At 42.9% G+C, this 26,840-nt stretch overlaps 1 protein-coding gene across 6 annotated transcripts in view; it reads right to left on the bottom strand.

The window, feature by feature from the left end:
* Window positions 1-26,840, bottom strand: part of arhgap23b (Rho GTPase activating protein 23b) — a 321,640-nt gene that overhangs the window by 99,529 nt on the left and 195,271 nt on the right. The gene's annotated exons all lie outside the window — the stretch shown is intronic.

The following is a 26,840-nucleotide window of genomic DNA, read 5'->3' as shown; positions in this document are numbered from 1 at the left end:
AATGCTCCTTCCACCAGTCATCCGTCCACTTCCTCGGATACTACATTGATCACAGTGGCATCCGGATGGACGAGGGGAAGGTGGATGCCATCCGGTCCTGGCCCACTCCCACAACTGTAAAAGGACTCCAACGCTTCCTAGGCTTCTCCAATTTCTACCGTCGTTTCATCAAAGGCTACAGTTCCATCGTCTACCCACTCACCAACCTCCTTCGCCATCAGCCCAAGTCTCTGTCCTGGTCCGAAGATGCCACAAGAGCCTTTGAAGCCCTCAAGGATACCTTCACCACCGCTCCCCTCCTCGTCCACCCTGATCCCAACCGACCTTTCGTCGTGGAAGTGGACGCATCCACCACAGGAGTGGGAGCGGTTCTCTCACAGCAGCAGGGGCAACCAAGTAGACTCCATCCATGCGCCTTCTTCTCCCGCAAGCTCAACCCGGCGGAGGTCAACTATGACATCAGTGACCGTGAGCTCCTGGCCCTCAAGCTCGCGTTGGAGGAGTGGAGGCATTGGCTGGAGGGAGCCAAACACCCCTTTCAAGTTCTGACCGACCATAAAAACTTGGAGTACCTCAAAGCTGCAAAAAGATTAAACCCCCGTCAAGCTCGCTGGGCCATGTTCTTTTCAAGATTCGACTTCACTATCTCCTATCGTCCTGGCTCCAAGAATCTCAAGGCTGACGCCTTATCCCGTCTCCATGCTCCCGATGAGAAACTTGAAACTCCAGAAACCGTTCTTCCAGAATCCATCTTCGTGAATCCTATCCAGTGGTCTGAAGAAACTCTGCCCTCCTCCAATGCCTCCACCCACACTCCGCCGGGTTGCCCGCAGGGTCTTCAGTACATCACCAGAGCACAACGCACTCAACATCCACGCAGCTCACTCATCACTTGGCACTGGTCACCCGGGGGTCAATGAGACCCTCTCGCTGCTTAAAGCGCGCTTCTGGTGGCCCAACTTGGCCAGGGATGTCAGAAGGTACGTGCAGGGCTGCAGGGAGCGCGCCATCTCCAAGAGCTCTCGTCATCTGCCGGCCGGCAAGCTCAATCCTCTGCCCGTTCCTGAGCGACCATGGTCACACCTGGGAGTTGACTTCATAACGGATCTCCCACCTTCTGACGGTCACACCTGCATCCTCGTGGTAGTGGATCGATTCTCCAAGGCCTGCCGACTGATTCCTCTCCAAGGTTTACCCACTGCTCTCACCACTGCAGAACTAATGTTCAACCACATCTTCCGTTACTATGGAATCCCCGAGGACATTGTATCTGACAGGGGCCCCCAGTTCATCTCCCGGGTCTGGAAGGCCTTCTTGTCGCTCCTGGGTGTGACCGTAAGTCTATCGTCGGGATACCACCCTCAGACGAATGGGCAGACGGAACGGAAGATCCAAGAGATCGGCCGCTTCCTGCGTACCTTCTGTCACGGCCACCAGGACTCCTGGAACCAGTACCTGGGTTGGGCCGAGTACGCCCAGAACTCCCTCCGTCAGCCTTCCACCGGATTAACACCTTTTCAATGCGTACTCGGCTACCAACCCCCACTGTTCCCCTGGGACGGGGAACCCTCCAACGTTCCTGCTGTCGACTACTGGTTCCGGGAGAGCGAGAGGTTGTGGGACTCAGCCCACCATCAGCTGCAGAGGGCCCTGCGCAGACGCAGGATGACAGCCGACCTTCGTCGCTCCAACGCTCCCAACTACAAACCTGGGCAGAAGGTCTGGCTGTCGACCAGGGACATCAGACTGCGTCTGCCATGCAAGAAGCTGAGTCCCCGCTTCATTGGCCCATTCTCCATCATTCAGCAGATCAATCCAGTCACGTATCGTCTTCAGCTCCCTCCAGAATATAAGATTCATCCCACTTTCCATGTGTCTCTTTTGAAACCTCATCACCCTTCTCTCTCTCCTTCCACAGAGCCTGACGTGGCAGCCGCCGAGCCCCCCCTTCCACTTCTTCTGGAGGATGGAGCTGCATACGAGGTTCGTGAAATTCTGGACTCCCGGCGCCGTGGTGGTCTCCTGGAATACCTCGTAGACTGGGAGGGCTACGGGCCAGAGGAGCGGTCGTGGGTCCCGCGGAACGACATCCTTGATCCCAACCTGCTACAAGCCTTCCACACCAGTCACCCGGACAGACCTGCCCCACACTCTCGAGGTCGGCCATCACGACGTCGGGGTCCTCGGCCCTCAGGAGCGGGCCGTGGGAGGGGGGTACTGTCACAGACACGTCAGGCTCCACCTCCCTGCAATACCCACGCACTCAATCACCGGAGTTCTAATCACCGCCACCTGCACGTCATCATCCCCACAATCACCAGCACTATATAGCCCACACTCACACACACAGTAGTTGTCCGGTCTCGTTTGATATACAGACTCATGTATACTTACCTAAAGGACTCCAACCTGCTACTTACCTGCTACCAGCGATCCCAGCGTCTCCAGTCTTCCTCCTGTGTTCCTCCCTCCGTGTGTGTGAGTGTTCCTCGTCTGCCATTCTCCATCTCATCAACCACGACTTCCATCTACAAACAACAAAGGACAGTATCAACTCCCTATCATCACATTGAACTCTCTATTCACCATTTACTCACCTGCTCATTGCTGAATTTCAATAAACAACCTTACTTGCTTTTACTTCTGCCTCCGTGCCGTCTGTACCGTAACAATATAGATATAGGCAAACGATATGTTCGGATAAGGTCTTACTCTGGCATTTCAAAGAAATTAATAATCCTTCTACCAAGTGCTCTCTGTTCTCTGCGGTGTCTCCTCCTAACAGCAACAATTGCAGCCATGTCACAAAATGGGTTCAGACATGTTCTTTTAGGGCGTTAATTAATGGTGTAAATTGACGAGCGCAAACATTAGAAAATCGCATTGTGTGATTCATTTAAATACTCTCCTCCCATAAATTTTGCATCTGAAAGGGAAACTCCTAAAAATGCATATGCAATAAGGTCAGCTGCAAACACAACTCGGTCCGTGCATTTTCAGCGCTAATTTTATACCGCGTGTCTTTAGTAAATCTCGACAGTAGTTTTTTAACGCCAAAAGAGGGTTTGCGCTGGCACAAGCTGTTAGTAAATCTGGCCCTAAGTCTTTTTGTTTGAATCTCGTTTTCTTGATTTATCACGAGTACCATGTTTTACCATGACTAATATTGATCTAGCTTACTGCAGTATGCAACAAGTGTCTCATAGTAGCTGCCGAGCGAACGCACAGAGTAGCACTATACCAACTTTCAACACACAAATGTATCTAATATGATAAGCAGCGCTGCTTTACCCTACGTGCACATGACCAAAAGAAGCGGAAGCGGCGACTATGGCATAATAAAAGTCCCGCTGCTGTTGAGCTGTGTGTCGCACTCGTCTCTCATTGGTAATTGCTCCAGTGGGCTCATTACTGCTCTCACAGCATTCGGTCCTGCTCTGCTTCATACTACAGTAACGTTAATAATCTCTCCATGAACATGATTTCTGCCTGAGTCCTGTCCCAGTTCTTTTCCATCGGCTGTAGACGTGAAGACAGCACATCCCATGATTCCATGAAATCAAGGTGTCAACGAGCTTCGCCTTTTTGAATTAGCGATCTTTAGAGGCAAAAATTTACATATTGTGGCTTTAACAGATCAAACATTCACATATCCCTGTGATCTCGCAGATGAAGGTTAGTTTTAAAGTAACCAACAGTATAATGTTTGCAAAGGACTCATTATTGTATCCTAATTTAGTTACTTGGTGTTTGGTAATGAAGGGCATACTTTTCACTATCAAATACAAATTACAAAATACTATTTTGTATTTGAAATACGTATTTGAAATACATGCATCATAAATACTTCCCATCCCTTTTGAGGAGTAACGTTATGTGTGGGCTGTCAGTAACCACACTGGTGGATACTGTACTTTGAAACTATAGATAAAACATCTTGAAAGTAATACCAAATTATTAAGTTTCACCAGAAAATGTCATCTGAACAAGTAACATGTCTGCCACTTTTGTTCTGATCAACACAAAAAATAAAGAGTTCTACAATAAATCTAATGGTGATTAAATCAAACGATCGCAAAGTTAGCTCATCACGTCAAACCATGCAAATTATTATTATTGTTATACTTTGTTCTCAAATTGTTAATATTAACATCAACAGTTATCAATGAGGATGGTCGTCTTTACTGTTCTTGATTACAATCCACCATCAAAATGACAAGTTTAATTATTACAGCTACTGTAAAAGAGTCTTCAAATGATCCACCACTTGCAGTGTCCAGGACTCCTTTATGTATACAGACATGATGTAATGATGAAAAGGCAAACTCGTATTTCCCGCGGAATCCTACCAGTAGCACTCAAATAAAAAATAACAACAACAACAACAAAACAGTATTACTGTCACAGTCACATTCAAGTTTGCCTTCGTTATCATGGATTTCAGTTTGTTTTCCTTAGTCACATGTTTCCTTTGTTCTATTTTCCCACCACAATCCATCACCATGGACACTGCACTAATCACCACAGCTGTTGAGTTAACCGTCTGTGTATAGAAGATCAGGGGCCCATTTCAGAAAGGAGGTTAAGTGAAAACTCTGAGTATGTTAACCCTGAAATGAGGGAAATTCTGGGTTTTCCGTTTCAGAATGAGAGGTATGTCAAACCCAAGAAAGCAGGTTAAGTCAAGCCTGTTTCTGAAAGAGAGGTAACTTATACTCAGAGTCAGTTACCATGGTAACTTACTCTGTGAACCTAACCTGGTTGGGAGCAGGTTTTCTTCTGCAAACCCAGAGTTCCCTTTCGATACTTCACTCGTACTGCGTATGGGGAAAGGTCTCCTTTTTCCCCGTTACTGAAGCCTTTTTCAATAACGCAGTGTAACTGCATCGTCATTGGTTTACTCATAGACAAGTTGTTGAACCAATGACGGCGCGGCATAGCTGCGCGGCCTATGGCAACAGAGCGCGTGAATATTCACGCCGAAATGGGTGGGGTTTAGGGCTATATAAGCGGGCGTTTCGCCATAGGATTTCAGTTCTCTCTCCTTCAGCAACGACTTCACATCGCTCCTCGCTGATCTCCAGCTGAAGCCTTCGCCGCCTGGAAAGAAGCTCTCGCCGCCGTCGAAGAGGCTCCCGCAGTGGACTGCTGAGCTCGCCGACGAAGAAGCGCCGATCTCGAGCCGCCCGCTTCCCGCTTCCGGCCGCCTGCCAGCCCATCTCCTGCCGCCATCCGGCGCGCCTAAAAGAGTAATTTTCCCGCGGTTTATTGCCGCTCTAAAAGAGCTTTTCCCAGTGGTTTTCACCGTTCTAGCGGCTCTCGCCGCTCTAAAAGAGCCCCCGAAACGCCGTTTTCACGGCGGCGCCGTTGTTACAAATGCCGCGCCACTCTTGTGGCACATGCAGAGCCCCGCATGACGACGACGGGCACGGTGAGTGCGTCGGCTGCCTGGGCAGACCCCACGCAGAGGCCGCGCTCACCGGGACCTCATGTTCTCACTGTGAGAACATGAGTCTCACCTCTCTGCGTCCACGGATCACCTTCTTCAGTGAAGGCGATCCCGCTGCTCGCGCCCTCCCGTCTTCTTCCTCCCGCGAGCTGGCGAGGAAGAGACAGCGGGGCAGAGCGGCCCACCAGCTCAGCAGAACAAACCTGCCCCCTCTACCTCTCAGGCAGCACCACCCAAGGAATAGCGCCATCGTAAGAGCTCCTCCTTCCCGAGGCAGCGTCAGGGACCCCGGCCTAAGATTACGCTGGACCCGACACCTCCTAAGCCTTCCTGAGTTTTCAGGAAGGAAGAGGATGGGGCAAAGTCTCGCCACGGCCGGACCACACCAAAAGCTCTTTCATCCATCCCCCCTCCACCTCGTTCAGCTCCGGGCGTGGGAGATATGTTCAGTGTTGTGCTAACTGGGCCCAGTGCTGCGTCCATGCAAAACGCCGTTCTTATGGCGAACACTATAAATATTTTACCCTCCCTTTGTACTATTTTAAGTTCCTCTTCCGCTCTCTCTGGTGTACGGGCCCCCATTTGGCGGCCGAGGCCTGGCGGGCCATCCCCGGAGTGTCAAGCTGGGTTCTGGGGGACCGTAAGTCGAAGCTACTCGCTTCAGTTCGCCCGAAGGCCCCCGCGCTTCAGCGGGGTGCTTCAGACTTCAGTCAACACGGACGACGCTCATGTCCTCCAAGCCGAAGTCATGTCTCTTCTGAGGAAAGGAGCTATAGAAATAGTTTCCCCCTCAGAGAGCATTTCGGGGTTCTACAGCCGTTATTTTCTAGTCCCCAAAAAAGATGGCGGTCTCAGACCCATCTTAGATCTCAGGCTCTTGAACCTGTCCCTCATGAGATGGAAGTTCAAGATGCTAACGCTGAAGCAGATCCTCGCGCAGGTTTGCCCCGGGGACTGGTTCTGCTCGCTGGACTTGAAAGATGCATACTTTCACATCCAGATAGCCCCCCATCACAGGCGATTCTTGAGATTCGCATTCGAAGGTGTGGCTTACCAATATACGGTCCTTCCATTCAGGCTGTCCCTAGCTCCTCGCACTTTTACCAAGTGCATGAACGCGGCGCTTTCCCCACTGAGACAGATGGGAATCCGGGTTCTCAATTACCTCGATGACTGGCTCATCCTAGCCCAGTCACGAGCCGAGCTGGAGCATCACAGATCCGTGTTACTCAGCCACATGGAGTGCCTGGGTCTCAGGGTCAACTTTGCCAAGAGCTCACTGCTCCCCAGCCAGCGTATAACGTTCCTGGGTGCAGTTTTTGACTCAGTCTGTATGACGGCTGTAGTCTCTCCAGAGCGCGCTCTGGCCATTCAGCAGCTCGCGGCATCAGTCAGGAACAGAGCCTATTTCCCTCTGAAGTTCTTTCAGAGGATGCTAGGGCTGATGGCTTCCACCTTCCCAGTTCTGTAGCTCAGCCTTCTTCGGATGCGGCCTCTGCAATACTGGTTGAAGTTCTGGGTCCCTCCTCACTCCTGGCGGCATGGCCGCCTGCGTCTCAGGGTCAATCAGGCCTTTTTGGCAGCTCTGAAACCCTGGATGAACCCTGTATGGTTCAGCCAAGGGGTACCCCTACAGGCGGTGTCCAGAAGGACGGTGCTCTCAACAGATGCGTCCAACACAGGTTGGGGCGCTCTTTGCGAGGGCAGACCGGCCTTCGGCTCGTGGTCTCACGAGGAATGCCATCTGCACATCAACTGCCTTGAGATGTTGGCAGTAATTCGAGCCCTTCATGCGTTCCAGGCACACCTGACGGGATACCACGTCTTAGTCCAGTCGGACAGCATGACGGTGGTGTCATACATAAATCACCAGGGCGGTCTTTCGTCCAGCCGCTTATGCGCTCTGGCGAAGCGTCTTCTGGAATGGGCATCACCGAGGTTTCAGTCGCTCAGGGTGACTCACATACCCGGGAGAACAAACTTGGGAGCAGACATGCTATCTCGGAGCAATGTCCCCTCAGACGAGTGGATGCTCCACCCCCAGACAGTTCTCACGATCTGGGAGTTCTTCGGGAAGGCAGAGGTAGACCTCTTCGCTTCAGAAGGCAACTCTCTCTGCCCAATTTATTTCTCGAAGGAGGAAGATGCGCTGGCCCGTGTCTGGCCCAGCACCCTCCTTTACGCTTTTCCCCGGATTGCTCTGATCCCACAGGTCATCAGATGAATCAGGGAAGACAAGCACAGTCCTCCTGGTGGCCCCGCTCTGGAGGAGCCAAGTTTGGTCCTCAGAGCTGTTCAGGTTTTCCACAAAAGCTCCGTGGCCGATCCCCCTGAGACGGGACCTCCTCTCTCAGGCGAACAGGACGATTTGGCATCCCCAGCCAGAACTCTGTCTTTCCTCCAGGAGCGTTTGGATCTGGGTTGCACCCCTTCAACGTTCAAAGTTTACGTAGCAGCCATTGCAGCATTTCACGCTCCTATCGCTGGCCAGTCAGTGGGATGAAACAACCTTGTGGTGCATTTCTTGAGAGGTTCTAGGTTATTAAATCCACCTCGTCCTCTCACTGTTCCCACCTGGGACCTCTCTTTGGTCCTCAGAGCTCTTAAAGGGCCTCCCTTTGAGCCACTGCGTTCAGCTGACCTCAGGCCCCTGACGCTCAAAACCGCTCTGCTACTTGCACTAGCATCGGTTAAGCAAGTTGGCGACTTGCAGGCCCTCTCCGTGAGCCCTGCATGCCTTGAGTTCGGGCCCAACGACTCCAAGGTCGTTTTGAAACCTAGGCATGGCTACGTCCCTAAGGTGCTCTCGACTCCGTTCAGAGCACAGGTCATTTCCCTCTCAGCGCTTCCTCCCTCGTCAGACGAGTGAGAGCTGGAATTACTCTGCCCTGTCAGGGCATTAAGGACCTACTTTGAGCGATCACAGTCTTTCCGGCAATCTGATCAGCTCTTTATCTGCTTTGGCGGCCGCACCAAAGGGTCTTCGGTCTCAAAGCAACGTCTTTCGCGTTGGATAGTCGATGCTATTGCTCTTTGTTACTCCTCTATGGGCCTCGACTGCCCCATAGAAGTTAGAGCCCACTCCACTATAGGAATGGCTTCCTCTTGGGCCTGGTCTAGTGGAGTTTCGATTAAAGACATCTGTGAGGCGGCCGGCTGGTCCTCGCTGTACACTTTTGTCAGGTTTTATCATTTGGACGTCCCAACCTTACAAGCTCGGGTCCTCTCGGTATGATCCAGCGGCCTCTATCGAGCTCCGCTTCATGCCACTCTGGGAGTTAACTCCCCTTTTTGTAGTGTAACGAGGGTTCGACGGCTCCAGCCTTCTCACTTGTCCTCTGGTTCCCTCTCGGTGCCCAAGACAAGTCCAGTCGTTCCCTGCCGTGGCACGGCGCGGTTGAACTCTTTCCCCATACGCAGTACGAGTGAAGTATCGAAAGGGAACATACTCGGTTACTAATGAAGGGATGGATTCTGGAATCCACTGCCGCTTCAATATATATCTTTTAAGTTATTAATCAACATTTACATTTCTGTTAAAATATTTGAATGACTTCTTCAATGTATGTTAAAGCATCTATTTTCCTCTGTACCTCTCACTGAGAGAAAAGAACATGTTATCAGTATGTTTTGGGAAAGTTTCCTGCTCAGAGCAGATCTCAGATCAACTTCAGCCTTGAAGAAGCTGTGAATCATGTGTATCTGTGTATGTGCGCTAAGTGTTTTGTGCAGGTCCCTTTGTACTGGACAACTGGCATTCTGCTTGAGACCAGCAGACACCATGTCATGACCCCAAAAGGACATCCGGTACCTAAATCCAGGGTCCCCCTCATCATCACCATGACAAAGGGAGATATGCTTCTTACTATCTGTCCACGTGTGGAAAATTTCTAATCTTGTCTATTTTTCTTAGCCAATCAGAATCATTCAACCTGAAGTAATGACGTAGTTAGTTGACTCTGTTAGAGTATAATTATTGTGGAAATGTGAATGTACGCAGAGCGGCCTACGAACTCCTTGTGAGACTTAAAGCTGGCTTCTGCTGATGAAACTGCAAACTATTCTTCATTAAATTTTTCTTCAATTTATTAATTTTTTTAAAACTTTGACTCCGGGTCTTTATTCAACATATCTGGTCTCAAGGGTCCTAAACTGTTTATCCCCAACAGTTTATGGTGGAGAATGCGGGCAATCATTCTTTGGTGACATCCCTGACTAACCAACAAACAAGGTAGGAAGATTTATTTATTGGTTAGGGCTGTCTGGTTGAAAGAGTTGAGAGAATTGGGAAGTGAGACGGTGGTTACGCACTCAGACGTGAGTGTAGGCCATCAGAGGCAGACGGTTGGTGATAACTACACTCCATTAAGGAGTTGGAAAGACACTAGTAAGCTGGGATACTGTACTCTATTAAAGGGTTGATAAAGACACTGGAAGCCATAAGAGGCAGACAGTGTGGGGATACTACACTCCCCATTAAGGGGTTGTAAAGAAGTTACTACTAGTGTGTCTCACAAACCAAAGCTCTCTGACTCCCATTCCAGACAGGGGCGCCCCGAGCTTAGAGATTCAGGTAGTCAGGAATAGAATTAAGCTTTTAGTTAAATATGACGAAATAGTGATAGGGATAGGGTTGGTTGGTCAAGGATGCATCAGGAACGATCCTGACGAAAATAAAATTGTGACCCTAATTGGCTTGGACCAGTATGTAACTGTGATTTTGGAGTATACTTTGCAGTTTCATCAAGCAGAAGCCAAAGCTGTGTTGTTTAAAGATCGCCGCCTCCATCTCTTTCAGGTGAGTATTAACTTTGACAAAATATGGCCAACAAATTGAGTAGCTTGATCAGTAACTTGATCAGTCCTGATACAGACAATGAGATGGAAGAGAGCAAAATGCTGTAAGCAGCTCTGCTCTGAAGCTCTCACTTCAAAGACAGGGCAGGGCCATCTCGCCCGTAATTGTAAAAACCCACCTAAAAAAAAGGTGTAGACAGTGTGGGAAACTTGGCCATAGTGTAAAATATTGTAAACAAAAGAAATAAAAGAAATAAACAAACAGAAAAAGAGACTTCTACTCTGTCTGAGAGCTTGTGAAATTGAATAACAAGAGATAACAATAAGGTCAAAAGATTGTAGTCTTAAGGAATTCCTTTTGAAGGGAAATCTATAATAATTTTTATAATAAGTTTTATATTAAATGGACAAAAACAGGTTAATGTAAAATTACAGTGAATGAATCCAAAACATGTTACCAAAAATGAACATAGGGATGATTGGATGTTCTGAAAGTTTCAATTTATGGAAGAATATTTGAACAGTCTCAAGTATGTTTCTTGTGATGAGCGCATCGCTATCACAGGATCTTAAATTTCTAAATGTTTGATTTATGATGGTCAAAGTGACAGAGGGTTTAAATGGCAAAAATGAGACTGCTAGTGTATCAGAAACTTAACCTGACTGGACATTTGTAACTTCTAATTTCCATGATGTGTGAGTAAAAGACAAATATAAACAGTTGTTTATTTGGAAATTAATGTAATTTCTGGCAAAGTCTTAAGCTGGGCCAGAGTCAAAAGACAGTAGATAAAGTTTGATGTTAAAAGTTGTAAAAAGGCAGAGTACCAGTCCTGAAATCCTCAGAGTCTCTCACTCAAAGTCAGCTAAATGATGCTATCTGAGCTTGTGTCATAAGTGATAACAAGCTATTTATAGTGAAGCACAGTGTCTCAGTTGAAAATCATGGACACAGAGATGTTAAAAGAAATGATTGCCATAAAGAGGTTAAGTTGTTAAGTTAGTTATATTTGTTGTTAAATGTGTCAAAGTAAAACTCAGTGAGTAGAAAGAGGTCTTTAAAATGGTAATACAAACCTTGAATGATATAAGTGACTATTTTGATGAATTTCGTCTATGACCAGTAACTTTTTTGTCTGATCTTTGTCACCACCATGTGCAGGGCCGATGGCTCCGGTTACAGATGTGGCAAAACACTACACTGAATGGACAGTGAGAATTAAATTCACTGAGAACAATCTCAGCATGGATATATTACTGCTGAGAGAATGCAGTCTAATGATTTTAGTGATTAAATACTGCTGTTATTAACCTGTCTCCATGTTTTAACACTATCAGGCAGTCCAATGGCTCTGGTGGCTCTTGAATGCAACCTCCCTAAGCTCCAGGAAACACCCGATTCTGGTGAAGAAAACTGTCAAAGATTGAATGATGGGAAAGAGCGGTAACCAGTGTGCACGAGGTGATTTCTCAATGACGGGTAAGATCCTCTTTGGCCAGACAGAGGACAACCTAAGGCAGGGGGTTACTGCCGCCACTGGGCATCTACCCTGGAGGGAGGTGTTTTATGTGAGATGGGTATGAGAGTGGAGCGGATGTCTGTGAGGCCAGCAGCATCAAAAGGGGGGAGCTGTCAGAGGTACAGCAGTCTGCCCCAAAAATGTTCCTCTATACCACTCACCAAAAACCGCATTCCTAAGATGGCTTGTTTTTCATGGTGACAAGTCCACAACTATGCCAGGGGACAAGACCCTGAGGAAAAGATTATTGATAAAGGGCTGATGGGAATGAGCTTTCAAGAGCCGACTGAGACCATGAGGTGATTGTCCGTAATTTCTGGGGAGACCAGAGTAAAATTAACATGATGTTGGTTGCCCTATTGGCAAGAACTGTATAGACGTTTTAGATTCAGCAGTACTACAAATCCCTAAACCCACGAGACTGTGTTGATTTTGAACTAATGTGTGTCTATAGTTTTTACTCCTGCAGGTCATTGGACATGGCAGAGTATAATTTGTAGACATGGTGGTGGTTAAAGATAAAGGCTGACTTTGCAGATTCAGGAGAAAGTTAAGTGCATTCAGCATTTAAACTAAAGATAACCTCAAAAATGGCTACTAGCATAACATTTTAGATGGTGGTAATGGCTTTTATTTGGAAGTTAAAAAAATGTACATTTTAACCTTTGTGAATGACCAAGGTTTCCATATAATAATTTAATATTAAATTCTGTCTAAGTTACAGACTTTTGATTCTGTTGAAAAGATTATTAGTGCAGTAAGAGAGAGAGAGACTGTTGGGGCAGAGGGAAGGATACTCTGTCTGTCTGTTATCAGCCTGCTAAAGCTTAAACAAAGCTATGAGATTAGAACCAAAACAACCCAGCTGACTTTTCTGAAAACAAATTATAGTGAAGAGACATGCTTTGAGACTGCATAAGAGTAAAACCTACAGGAAAATGGGAAATTTAAATATGTTTTTAGATTTAAAACCAAAAGCAAACATTGACAATGAGCTGTTCATATTCATGTGTCTAGTGTGTGTGAGGGTGACTGAACTTGTGTTTTGTATGTGTTAGTTTGGGGAAATAATCTGTCCTCAGTGTGTGTATGTCATTAACCTCTGGAATGAGTGTTTTAACATTACAGATTGTTAATTGAAACGACAAATTATGACAAGCCGATATTTCAGATTGAATCTTATGAACAGACGATGCAGAGCATGGGATGAGCTTTAAGTGGATTGGATATCCACCTCTGTCCGCTAATGGTAATTATGACTTTTGTTATTTATGATGTTGATTTTAATTATTCTCTGGATTAGTATTTTTAAGAACATTTATATAAATTGGAATTGTGGAATTGAATATTGCCGTCAATGGGTTAAAAACCCTTGTCTAAATTCAACTGAGGGTCTAAATTTAAACACTGTCTTCTTTGTTTGATCAGCATGATAAACGTAAATGTTATAAGATTTGACGGCTGAGACAAAGTGACACATTGGCTAAGTCACTAGTAAATTATCCAGAGAAACCCCTCAAATTTATGGATATCGGACATTGCCACGCCTCCGCTGCGGACTTGCAGGCCATCCGCTGCTCTCTGGCCCTCCACCCCTTCTGCTACGGCTAGCTCCGCCCTCCCTCATGCTCCAACTCCACCCTCGGTCGCTCCGGCTCCACCTTGGGGGTTTGTCACTGCAGCTCTGTCACGATCACCCAGGCCATTGGGGTCCATTCGCGTCATCGACTCTCCAGTTGCGTGGTGGGCTACACCCTCCATCATCGTCGCCTCCGGTCGTCCCCATGGTGGTGTCACTGACAACTTCTACATGACTCCTCCCTCCTGCAATGCCACCATGGGGCGTAGTCACGGCTGTGGCCTGGATCTGTCACCTTCATCTTCCTCTGCTCAAGTCTCCTCTATGGCTTTCACCACCACTTGCACCATCCCGAACTCTTGTGTTCCGCCTCCTCCCGGTCGGCCATCCACCTCCAGAACCACCACCTGTATCATCTGCCTGTTTTGCCAAATGTTTTTTTTTTTTTTTTATTTAGGCAAACAAACAAGTACATAAGACACATATACACATACACACCCATACACCTATACACATACACACACACATATACAGTACATACATATACATACATTTCATATATATATATATATATATATATATATATATATATATATATATATATATACATATATACATTTCATAAATATCATTTGTGTCCCTGTTACACAATTTTAAGTTAACATTACATAAAAAGACAATTCTATTTTGTTACTTTTACACTATGTAATGTTTTATTTATTAAAACAAAGTATAAATTTCATTAAGTTAGTGTTTTTACTCATTTTTACATTTATTCCAAAATAATATCTAAAGGCAGTAACAATTTAAATAATATATATTATTTATATTATTATTAACTAATTTTCAGCTTTTCTTTTTAAAAGTCAATTTATTTTCAGCAGTCATCAAGCTTGTACACACTGGTCAGTGGTCACAGACATGAAGATGTACCTTTAATTTCACCACACTGATTGCTCACAAAAAAACCCCAAGTCATCATGTTTTCAGGCCATTTCGATTTTGTTTTACATGACACAAAGCGGTGATATGTAAGTGACAGTTGTTCACTTACTTTTTAATTAGTCTTCCCATTAACGCCATCACTTTCATCGTTCAGGCCAATTCAACAAGAACGCACACGAAAACAAGAGGCGGGATTTACCGCATGAACCAATCATGTCCAATCATAACCGATCATATCCAATCATAGCGCAATTGAGGCATTGCCTCCTCTCATGTGACTTTCCCCCATTCATTCTCAATTACCCCCCACTAAACCCACCGCATGCTTAGGGGGCTCTGCTTTGTTTCTATAATCTGAAGGGAGGCACAGAGACGCGGTCTCCCTGCTGTAACTTTACCTGCGTGTGTCGCTGTTTGACAGTGTTTCTTTAGAAAAACGAGTGACTTTTAAGCTTTTTAATGTCAAATTTTGTAACATTAGCATTGTTTTATTTATGTAATATCGATTATTTTCTCATCTAGTTTTTTTACGGAGGCACTGCCTCACTTGCCGATGGAGGAAACGCCCCTGAGATATATATATATATATATATATATATATATGTATATATTTCTATCAGGGGCATTTCCTCCACATAGTTTCCGAACCGCTGATTTGACACGCTGATTCATTATGCTCCGAAGCTTCCTGAAGCAGTGTTTTGAAATCGGCCATCACTATATAAGTTATTTTGGTTTTTTTGGCGCACCAAAAATACTCTTGTCACTTTATAATATTAATATTGAATCACTGTACTCACATGAACTGATTTAAATATGTTTTTAGTACCTTTATGGATCTTGAGAGAGGAAATGTCATTGCTCCCTATGCAGGCCTCATGGAGCCATCGGATTTCAACTAAAATATCTCAATTTGCGTTCCGAAGATTAACGAAGGTCTTACGGGTGTGGAATTAGTAATAAATGAGAGAATTTTCATTTTTGGGTGAACTAACCCTTTAATAGTGCATGTGTATGTGATGAATTTATCTCCCTGATAAATTAATTTACCCATTAAACTGTGGCATTTAATGCCAGTATGAATATCAATATGAAGTAACAGAAGAATAAATGTACACATATATGAATTGCATATGGAAAATATTTTTTTTTCCTGAATTAATTGGTATTCTTCATATTACTTGTGTGAGTGGTTATTTAAAAATGTAATTGAATAAGTCTGAAAACCTATATAAACCATGACGCGAAAGAGGGCTCGCGTGCTCTGTAAGGAGATTTGTGTGTGCTCTCATCCGAAGCGCGTTCATGGAGAGCCGCATCACAGCGCACAAATACTCTCGCGCAAATTCTCTTCCAAGTCTTGCACCTAAACGGACAAATTCACACAAAAATTATGTCAACATGCCCATCTTAGCGAGTATCCTAACAAACATAGTAGGTTATGTCTTCAGAGAAAAACGAGACAGACAACGCATGTGTTGTATCAGTATCAGTGCACTGGATCTTTAATATCCCTGCTTTGTGTGTTTAAGGCGAGACACTACAGGTGAATAGGGATTTTTTTAAAATTAAAAGATATCACTGTGAAACTTCTCCAGTTTATTACTGGCATAAACATAAGAAAAAAAATGTATTACACATTTTGTGTAAATTTATGTTTTAATATGCAAATGAGGCCTTATATACTTAAATATATGCTCATTTGCATACATTTCCAAAAACAAAATCTGAAAATTGGAATGGTCCAGGTTTAAAATTTTTGGTTATATTTGTTGACATATTAGATGAAAGGGCTTTTACAGAAGGGATTCTGGATATCTTATTTTGTGCTTTAGTAAATTAGAGAATACTGACAATAGCCTTAAAAAACCTATTTTCGCCATGTTTTTTTGAGTAAAATGACCTATAATTCAGGATAGGAATGATCTATCAACAAATCCCTCTGTAAAAGCCTTCAGAATATAGTTAAGTATAAGTCTGGAAAAGTTGGTGCTTGTAGGTGCTACTGAAGTGGATATATCTGACTCTGAGAGTGAGAAAAAACTCATTTTGAGAAAACGGCCTTTAAAGTTTTTATATTGTATAAGTTCATTTATTTCTATTGAAACCCCCGACCTACAAACAAAATATATATTCAGTTTATTAATATCAGTATTATGTAATATTTAAAACACATGGAAATTGATAAATGAATAAATTATTAATAATAATAGCCTTAAACTGAAGAGAACTACCATAACAAACACACATAACAGCAGTCACAAAAACTGCAAACTTCTGCAGTACCTATCTCTCTCACACAGACTACACTCCAGCAACACACTGCTACAGAACCCATGATTCTGTGGATCGATGTTAATTGTCAGCCCTGATCCAGAACAGTTAGGACAACACAAACACATGACTAATTCATACAATCGTGTGACGTGAATTATGAGCCATTCCTGTGTGGCGCAGCTGTCATTCCCAATCCCTCCAACACACTCTTTCCCTTTCCAAACAATAGGTTACGCGATGAGACACTCTCTGATGGGGTTTCATCGTCTAATCTGTTGTTTACTTTCATTTTACTAGCTCTTGCAAGTGACAACTGTTGCCGTATTTTGATTTCGGTGTTGTCGGCATTTTCTCTCAGGCGCAGAATAAACAAGGAAGCGTGACGCCTGAGAACCAATCACGTAGTCGGAAATTCACATGATCAATCAGATGTGGTTTTCGGCTGCAGATTCCCCGGCAAACTTTCGCGGTTGGTTATTTCTACAAAGGAAATGTCCATATTTGGATTAGACAGCGCTGTTAATGAGACTGAGAGCTTTACAATGATATGAGGCATGACATGTTTCTGTGAATGGAGACGGCACGGGAGCTCGCGTTAGAATGCTAACTTTTGGTGATTTCCGATAGAAATCTAAAGGCGCAAGTTGACAAAATATAATGAAATAACCACCTTAATGTGAAATGTTGACATATTTTTTTATTTTGATATGAAAGCTTACATGTTAAGGGAGCAAACTGGCCCAAAATCTCAAAATTGACCACTGCATAAAAAAACGATGTTTTCACCTGCCGTGTCTCGCCTTAATGTTAATCAAAAGACAAAAGACGAAGAAATCACTCTTGACTGAATAGCTTTTGTAACTTAATGTTTCATCTTTATTTAATTATTCAAATTAGTTTTTATGCAGTTATTTTATATTTGATTACTGTGTTCAATTTCTGTATCTGAAAACTATTAGATAGTTGTAAACCTGTAAAGCATTGTTTATTTTTTTATGGGTGCTTTGGTGCACATAAATGTATGAATTATATTAAATCATATCATTTGGTTATTTGGTGTCCTTTTCTGGAAAGACATCTAAATTTACCTTGAAAAATACAGTTTTGTGAAAATCACATTTCAATCTGATTCGTTTACTTTGTTGGATATAGCAACAAATGGTAAAATGGACGTTAAACAAGATAAATAGTGTATGCTTAATTTCATGACAAGTGTGCGATTAATCGTGATTAAGGGTGTACGATTACATTTTTTTTTAATCTACTGACAAAACTGGCTTGCTGGGCTTTATTCTTTGGATATTTCAATTTTATATTGTCTTATAGACCGGGTTCGAAGAACGGCAAACCCTGATGCTTTATCTCTACAGTTCATCAACCCCGACGACATGCCCCCTCCTGATACGATCTTATCTTCAGATCGTTTATTGGGGGTTGTTGTCTGGGGTGTCAAGAGACAAGCTAAACAAGCTTTGACTCAAGTTGAGACTCCTTTGGGTTGCCCAGCGTTTTGGTTATTTGTGCCTGAGTCAGTCCTCCAAATTCACGTGTCATCCAGGTGCAAGGAGGTCACTGGCAGCCATCCGTCAGTGTTTATGGTGGCCTGCTATGATTGAGCGGTTGATGTCCGTCAGTTTGTGAGTGTGTGCAAGGTTTGTGCTCAAAATAAAACATCTAATCAACCTCCCATTGGTCTGCTTTATCCTCTTCCTATTCCTTTCCGCCCTTGGTCGCATATTGCCCTGGATTTCGTTACTGGTCTTCCTCCATCCAGTGGCAATACTGCGATCCTTACCTTTGTGGATCGCTTTTCTACAGCGGTTCATTTCATTCCCCTCCCTAAACTCCTATTTGCTAGGGTGACAGGTGGTTATTGACCACGACTTTGAGATTCATGGTCTTCCGGAGGACGTGGTTTCTGAGAGGGGGCCCCAGTTCTCCTCTCAGTTTTGGATTGAATTCTGTTGAAAGCTGGGTTTCTCTGCCAGTCTGTCTTCAGGATTCCATCCACAGACCAACAGCCAGACAGATTGCACTAACCAGTATCTTGAGCGGATGGTCCGATGTCTAGCTTCCCATAACCCCTCCTCCTGGAGTCAGAAGCTAACCTGGGCTGAATATGCCCATAACTCCTTGCTGGTGTCCTCGACTGGGCTTTCCCCGTTCATGTGTTGTCTTGGTAATCAGCTCCCTTTGTTTTCGTCCCAGGCTATCGAATCTGCTGTTCCCTCAGTTCAGACATTTATCCAGCGTTGACGCTGTACCTGGAGGAGGGCCAGGGAAGCGCTTGTTTGGTCTGAAAGACGCATTAAAAGAGCGGCTGACTTCAGTCAGACTGCGGCTCTGAGATATGTTTGTGGGTAAAGGGTATGGCTCTCTACGAGAGATTTGCTGCTTAAGGTTCCATCACATAAGTTGGCTCCTAGATTTATTGGGCCATACCCTATTGTCAAGGTCATCAGTCCAGTGGTGGCGCAGCTTCATTTGCCTAATTCTTTTCATCGTGTTCACCATGTTTTTTTATGTTTCTCGTATTAAACCTGTTTTGCATTCTTCCTATTCTCCTCCTGTTTCTGCTCCTCTTCCCCCTCCTCCGCTGATGATCGAAGGTGCTCCTGCTTTCATCGTCAGACGGATTCTTGATTTCAGACACCGTGGACTGGGAGGGATATGGTCCGGAAGAGAGATCTTAGGTCCCGGCTCGGGACATACTGGACCGTTTCGCTTATTGAAGATTTTCATCGCCTCCAGTCTCCTTCCATTAGTGGTTCACCAGGAGGCGTCCCTGGTGGGAGGGGTACTGTTCTCCAGGGGTACTGGATCTGTCACTCTATCGTCCTGCATGTGTTTTTTGTTTTTCTTTTGCACATGTTGCCCACATGCAGCTGATTGGGCTTTGTAATTTATGCGGCTGTGAATGCTCTTACATCTGTTTCTGAAGAATATTTTATTGATTAGTTATTGATTAGAATATAACTGAATTGAGTGTAATCTATGACAATATTACCAAAGAAAGATTACCATTATATCTTGTTACAGAAAAAGTGTACACCAGTTATGTGAAATATGCTCACATGATCATCACAATTTCTCATGTTCACTGCTCAAAATATGACATGGAATGTATTGATTACCTTTCATATTATATATGAAATGAAACTCATTGTAGAAGATTATTATTCAGAAAATAAGTAATAAGTATAATATTTAGGTATAATATAGCCATATGATATTCTATTATGTGTACCTTCTATTATATGTAACTCTGAACAAAATATCTAAAGAAGAATGAAACATGAACAAGACATATGTGTTTACAGCAAGGTGAAATTTATTCTAAGCTAGAAAGAATGTGCCATATATGGTAAAAAAGCTTGGCTTCAATTCATGTCACATGGTATCTACAGAATATAAATATGTGTGCAAAACCAAAGGTGTTAGCCTTTGCCTCTTGCAAGACTCATTTGCTCCGGCTTTGAAAATAAATCAAAGATTGAGAAGTGATTTTTCACAAAGAGCAGAAACTGCAACATTTCTCATTCTTTTTTGATTTGTGTTCCTATTTCTGCTTCTCAGTTTTTCTCTTTCATTGCCAGTGAGTTTTGTCTATGTGACTACACATCTATTTCAGTTGTTTTTTTGTTTTTGTTTTTTTGTTTGTCCAGCCCAGCTTTCTTATGCCAGTGATTCCTGCGACCTCTTGCTAGTGATTTGCTCCTTTTCCTGATCTGTTCCTGTCTGCGCTTTAACATGTATCAAGTAATGATCTGCCCAGGTCTGAACTTCTGCCTGTTCTTGTGGACTGTGTAAAACTGGCCACCAGCTCGGATTTGGATTTTTCCCTGTTCTTGTCTATGTGAGCTGTCTTACCTGAGGGACGGGCTCATCTGTTTGACTCCTGACCTCTCTGTGATCTAGCCGTCCGTATGGACTTTGATCTTTTGCTGGAACATTTAATGACTGTTATTACTCAAATTTTGAGTCGCATTTCTGCATTTGAGTCTTTTTCCTTGAGATCCCTGACAAATTATATACTTAATAAATGCATCCCCATAAGTAATTATACATGATAAAAAGAAGGCTTCATGTAGATCAGCAACATGATGGTGATAAAGGCACTGATAAATTCTCTCCGGTTCAACGCTGCTCAACGCTGCTCAACGCTGCTGCCTGCTGTCTGACCTACGCTCGGAGCTTCGTGGAGTTTATCCTAAATCCTTCTCTTTATTCCTATTCACATAATATAACTTTCTTGTTTTTCACTAGATTACTTAACCTATTGCATAGTATTACTAAACGGAACGATTTATTACTAGTAATCTACCAGCGTAATCACCTAGTGTCAGCCATAGCCCGCTAGCCTGCTAGCTACCGTCTATTTTTTTTTTCCTCTAAACTAACCTTCCTTGTCGATCTAATGGCGGAATTTATCCGATGTATGTTATTCTGATCTGTCCTCGCCAGATCGGGAAGCTGTGGAGACTTTGCTGCCCGGCATTTATAGATCCACCGTGAGGTACAGCGTCCCGCACATCACCCTTGCCCCAGGCACCGGCAAGCGACCGAGACATCCAGCTAGTGAGTCCCGTGTGCGATGCAGTTTTTCGGACGGCGTACAAAAACACGGTCAGTCATGTCCGACGATTATCATGTGTATTAAATGCAACATGTACAGCTTAGCTCTTTCTGTCAGCAGTGAGACTTACACATGTGATAAATGCAGGGATATTGTCAGGCTGACAGAGAGAATCTCAGAATTAGAGACACGCATCCAAACTTTAATTGAGGATAGTGAGAATGAAAGGGCCTTAGATACTGCTTTGGATGCGACTAGCCTAGTAAACACTGCACATTCGGTTCCGGTTGTAGAAGCCACGCAGCAGGCTAACTGGGTGACTGTGAGGCGGCATAGTGGCAAGAACAAACACTACTCTTCCGTTCCGATTAGAACATCAAACAGGTTCTCCCCACTCAGTGACGCACCCACTGAGAATCCTGTTGAAAGTGCCCTAGTTATTGGCGATTCTATTACACGGAACGTGAAAATAGAGACACCAGCCACCATAGTCACATGTTTGCCGGGGGCCAGAGCACCTGACATCAAAGCAAATTTAAAAGTGCTGGCTAATGCTAAACGTAAATATTCTAAAATCATTATCCACGTCGGCACAAATGATGTTCGACTTCGCCAGTCGGAGATCACTAAAATTAACATTAAAGAGGTGTGTGAACTCGCAAATTCAATGTCAGCAGAAGTAATTTGTTCTGGCCCTCTTCCTGTTCGTCGGAGTGATGAGATAGTTAGCAGGTTATCATCACTCAATGGCTGGCTGTCTAAGTGGTGTCCGCAGAATAATATAGGTTTCATAGACAATTGGAAAAGCTTTTGGGGCAGACCTGATCTGTTGAAAAGAGATGGTATTCATCCCTCCCGGGATGGTGCTGCTCTTCTATCTAGAAATTTGGCAAATAGTCTTAGAGCTGAAACATGACAAACCAGGGCCCAGATCAGGACGCAGACAAACTGGCTAAACCGACCGTCTGCTAGCCGCCTCACGTCACAGAACTCAGATAATTCACAGCACATAGAAACTCTTTCACCTAGATATTATCACATAGAGACTGTGTCTGTACCTCGAACTAGTAAATACAAAAAACTTCCGAAACCTTTTAAGGGTAAAAATTTAATTGATGTTCAAAAAATGAAAATCACAGATAAATCAGATAAACAAATGATAAAGCTTGGGTTACTGAATATTAGATCTATTTCTTCAAAAGCACTTATTGTAAATGAAATTATCACAGACAATAAACTAGACTTGCTGTGTTTGACAGAAACCTGGCTAAAACCAGACGATTACATTATTTTAAATGAGTCTAGTCCTCAAGGTTATGACTATCGACACAATCCTCGACAGAAAGGCAAAGGGGGAGGTGTTGCTGTAATTTATAGTAATATATTCAGAATCATTCAAAAGAATTTCAAATATAATTCCTTTGAAGTGATGGTGCTTTATGTAACATTATGTAAGTTGACATTTGTGCTGGCTACTGTATACAGGCCACCAGGGCACCATACTGACTTCATCAAAGAATTTGCTGATTTTCTATCAGAGTTAGTACTGGCTGCGGATAAAGTCCTTGTTGTTGGTGATTTTAATATCCATGTAGATAATAATAAAGACGCATTTGGATTGGCATTTGCAGACATTTTAAACTCTATTGGAGTTAGACAACACGTGTCAGGACCCACTCATTGTCGTAATCATACCTTAGATCTAATACTGTCGCATGGAATTGATATTGATGCTGTTGAAATTCTACAGCAGAGCGATGATATATCAGATCATTATTTAGTCTCGTGTATAATACAGTTAGCCAAGGCTACAAAACCACCACCCAGCCATAAATATGGTAGAACCATCACTTCTACCACTAAAGATTGCTTTATAAATAATCTCCCCGAGCAGTTTCATCGCCTTAGTATACCAGACAACTTAGAAGAACTCGATGCTGCAACAGAAACTATTGGCTCTCTCTTTTCCAGCACATTAGATGCAGTCGCTCCTTTACGTCTAAAGAAGATTAAGGAAACTAATCCAACGCCGTGGTATGATGAGCACACTCTGGCTCTAAAACGAGCTGTGAGAAAAGCTGAACGTAGTTGGAAGAAAACAAAACTAGAAGTTTTTCGCCTTTCGTGGAAAGAAAAAATGATTGAGTACAGAACGGCTATAAGAAATGCTAGATCTACTTATTTTTCAAATCTCTTAATAGAAAACAAACATAATCCTAGGTATTTATTTGACACAGTGGCTAAATTAACTAGAAACAGAGATTCAACTGCTGACGTTTCCAAAGAGCACAGCAGTAATGACTTTATGAACTTCTTTACTTGCAAGATTGACAATATTAGAGAGAAAATTATAAACATGCAACCGTCTACAGTTTCGCTTCAGACAGTGCACTGTAGTGTCCCTGAGGTAAAACTAGAATCATTCGCCGCTATAGGAGAGGAAGAATTATCTAAACTTATCAAATCATCAAAATCAACAACATGTATGTTAGACCCAATGCCGACTAAACTACTGAAAGAAATGCTTCCAGAGGTCATAGGTCCACTTCTTGATATAATTAATTCATCTTTAACACTAGGATACGTGCCAAAAACTTTTAAGCAGGCTATTATTAAACCTCTTATTAAAAAACCTCAACTAGATCCGAGAGATTTAGTAAATTACAGGCCAATCTCGAATCTACCTTTTCTGTCAAAGATACTAGAAAAGGCAGTTTCAACACTTTCCAAGAAATGGATTCTGCAAGGATTTCCAGTCAGGATTTAGACCATACCATAGTACTGAGACTGCTCTCGTTAGAGTTACAAACGATCTACTCTTATCATCCGATCGTGGCTGTATTTCTCTATTAGTGTTATTAGATCTCAGTGCTGCTTTTGACACTATCGATCACAACATTCTTTTAAAAAGACTTGAAAACTATATTGGCATTAGTGGAATTGCTTTGGCATGGTTCAAATCTTACTTATCTGACCGTTATCAGTCTGTAGTAGTTAATGAAGAGATGTCGTATCGATCACAAGTTCAATATGGAGTACCACAAGGCTCAGTACTAGGACCGTTGCTTTTCACTCTGTACATGCTGCCCTTAGGAGAGATAATTAGGAAGCATGGTGTTAGTTTTCACTGCTACGCTGACGATACTCAGCTCTATATTTCCTCGCGCCCTGACGAAACCTACAAATTCACAAAACTAACAGAATGCATAGCTGACATTAAAAACTGGATGACAAGAAATTTCTTATTATTAAATTCAGAAAAAACTGATATCCTAATCTTTGGACCAAAAACTTCCTCACGAAAAAACCTTGAATACTCTCTAACACTTGACGGGTGCTCCATTAAATCTTCGTCCTCAGTTAGGAACCTGGGTGTGCTCTTTGATACCAATCTTTCATTTGAAAGTCATGTTTCTAGTATCTGTAAAACCGCCTTCTTCCATCTAAAAAATATATCTAAATTACGACATATGCTCTCAATGACAAATGCGGAACAGTTGGTTCATGCATTCATGACCTCAAGACTAGATTACTGTAACGCTCTACTGGGTGGTTGTTCTGCTCGGCTTTTAAACAGACTACAGTTGGTCCAAAATGCGGCAGCTAGAGTTCTTACTAGAACCAGAAAGTATGACCATATTAGCCCAGTTCTGTCAACATTACATTGGCTCCCTATTAACACTCTGAGGTCTGAAGGTATCGCCGGCGATACCACCGTGGTTTTTTTCTTATCAGTGTGAAAGAGACTCAAAATACTCTGTCAATGTTGCACATACAATTAAGAGTTATACACCATTTTAATCTGTGGAATATCTTCTTTCATTTGTGTACACTCAGAGTAAAAACAAAATGTTGTGCTTTTTGTAAAATAAAGAAAACAAACATGATGCGTGATCTCTCGTCTCCCTCTGAACGAACTCCAATCTGATAGTTCTTAGAAAATGAACTGTAACTTAGTGAATAGTAATGACAAAAAAATTACACTTATGTCTAAAAAAACGTTAAGATGTCAGGTTTTAAAACATATAAGTCAAATCAAAAACAAACCTACTGTGTTTATGTAATATGTATGAAAAGAGAGCCATGTCAGAAGTCTGTGATTCAGCTCATTATCCGCTAATGCGGCCACGCCCACGGAGCCAGCGCTATTCAAACGCAAATTCAGTCAATACATGCATACATCATCTCAATCGTGTATTTATTGTCTTCAAAAGTGTTTTGAATAGCCATATTTAGCGATCTCTTGCCTCTGTTAGTTCCTTGATTGTCACATGATTTGCCTCTTCTTTTACTGAGGCATTTGTGGACAAAAGGGGCAGAGCGCCCTCCGGCTGAAGTATGAATTAAAAACACAGCATCCAGCACTCATAATGATGACAATAAATATAGAATAATACATATTACTCCTCTGTATAGAAAATTGATATAAACATATGAGAATCCATCAATATTTCTCCAAATGTGTATGCTTTTAAGCATATTAAGAAATTATGGTCAATATAAGATTTTAAGAGTCAAAATGTGAAGCTTGAGTCTTAGATCTTTTTAATGATGTATAGTTTGTCAACTGCACATCAACATTTAGGCTCTATAATATAACAAATATAGTAGCCTGTATGAAATGCCCTAGAGGTAGGAATGTTCAGACGCGTTGCATCACAGAAATACATTATATTTTAAAGTATATTAAAATAGAAAACCATTATTTGGTTAGAGACTTGAGACTTCTTTTAAAAACATTATAATGGCAATGTGTTCAATCTTTTGACTGGTAGTGTAATTTAACATAGGCCTATACACAATTTTCTTCATATCATGTGCAATAATACGTGCATGCATGAGATCACAAAAATCATGGGTTTTTTTTGTCCTGAGTGGACTTTAATCCTGTTATCAGCATGATCACAGAGGGTTTTTTCACAGCCTACCTGACTGAAAGGCCTCATTAATATGCAAGTCATTTCAGGTCATTATTATTCAATTCTTTTGTCTTCTCAGGTGAGAATCACCCATTATACATGAGGATTCATGCCCCCATGCATACTGTGTTTCTTGACCAAAAGTGTCTTAGAAAATTTAAATCTCTCTATTGTTTTATATGAAGGAGTAGGCAGCATAATTTTTACATAATTCTGAAGCAAAAACTCTAGTCTACAACCTCCAATACCCAGAAGTCTTATGAACACAGATTTAATATACTTTTTTTGGCCTTATTTCAGTGACTTAAGTTTTTTGTTTTTTCAATAACCACGCATAAACATTATTCCTTCAAAAATACAAACATGTACGTACATGTTCCTTACATATTATTGTAGCCTAGTTTGTGCTGAATACAGTGTAATGACACTTTTGTCATTTATATGTTTATGAACAACTGAAAAAAGCACAAATGTCAGGGCATGTCAAAACTTCTCCAAGCCCCAAATCAGCCTCAGACTCCAGAGGGTTAAACATCGTATAGATTTTAAAATCTTGGTTTAGCTCCCCAATATCTAAGCGAGCTCTTGGTGCATTATAGTCCTTCACGTCTATTGCGATCTCAGAATTCAGGCCAGTTGATAATACCCAGAATATCAAAATCAACTGAAGGCGGCAGATCCTTTTCCTGTTTAGCATCTAAACTCTGGAACAATCTTCCTAGCATTGTTCGGGAAGCAGACACACTCTGTCAGTTTAAATCTAGACTAAAAACACATC

The sequence above is a fragment of the Megalobrama amblycephala genome, unplaced genomic scaffold, assembly GCF_018812025.1.
Source record: "Megalobrama amblycephala isolate DHTTF-2021 unplaced genomic scaffold, ASM1881202v1 scaffold201, whole genome shotgun sequence".
Lineage (NCBI taxonomy): Eukaryota > Metazoa > Chordata > Actinopteri > Cypriniformes > Xenocyprididae > Megalobrama > Megalobrama amblycephala.
The sequence above is the reverse complement of the archived record's forward strand: the minus strand, read 5'-3'. Positions and strand labels throughout refer to the sequence as shown.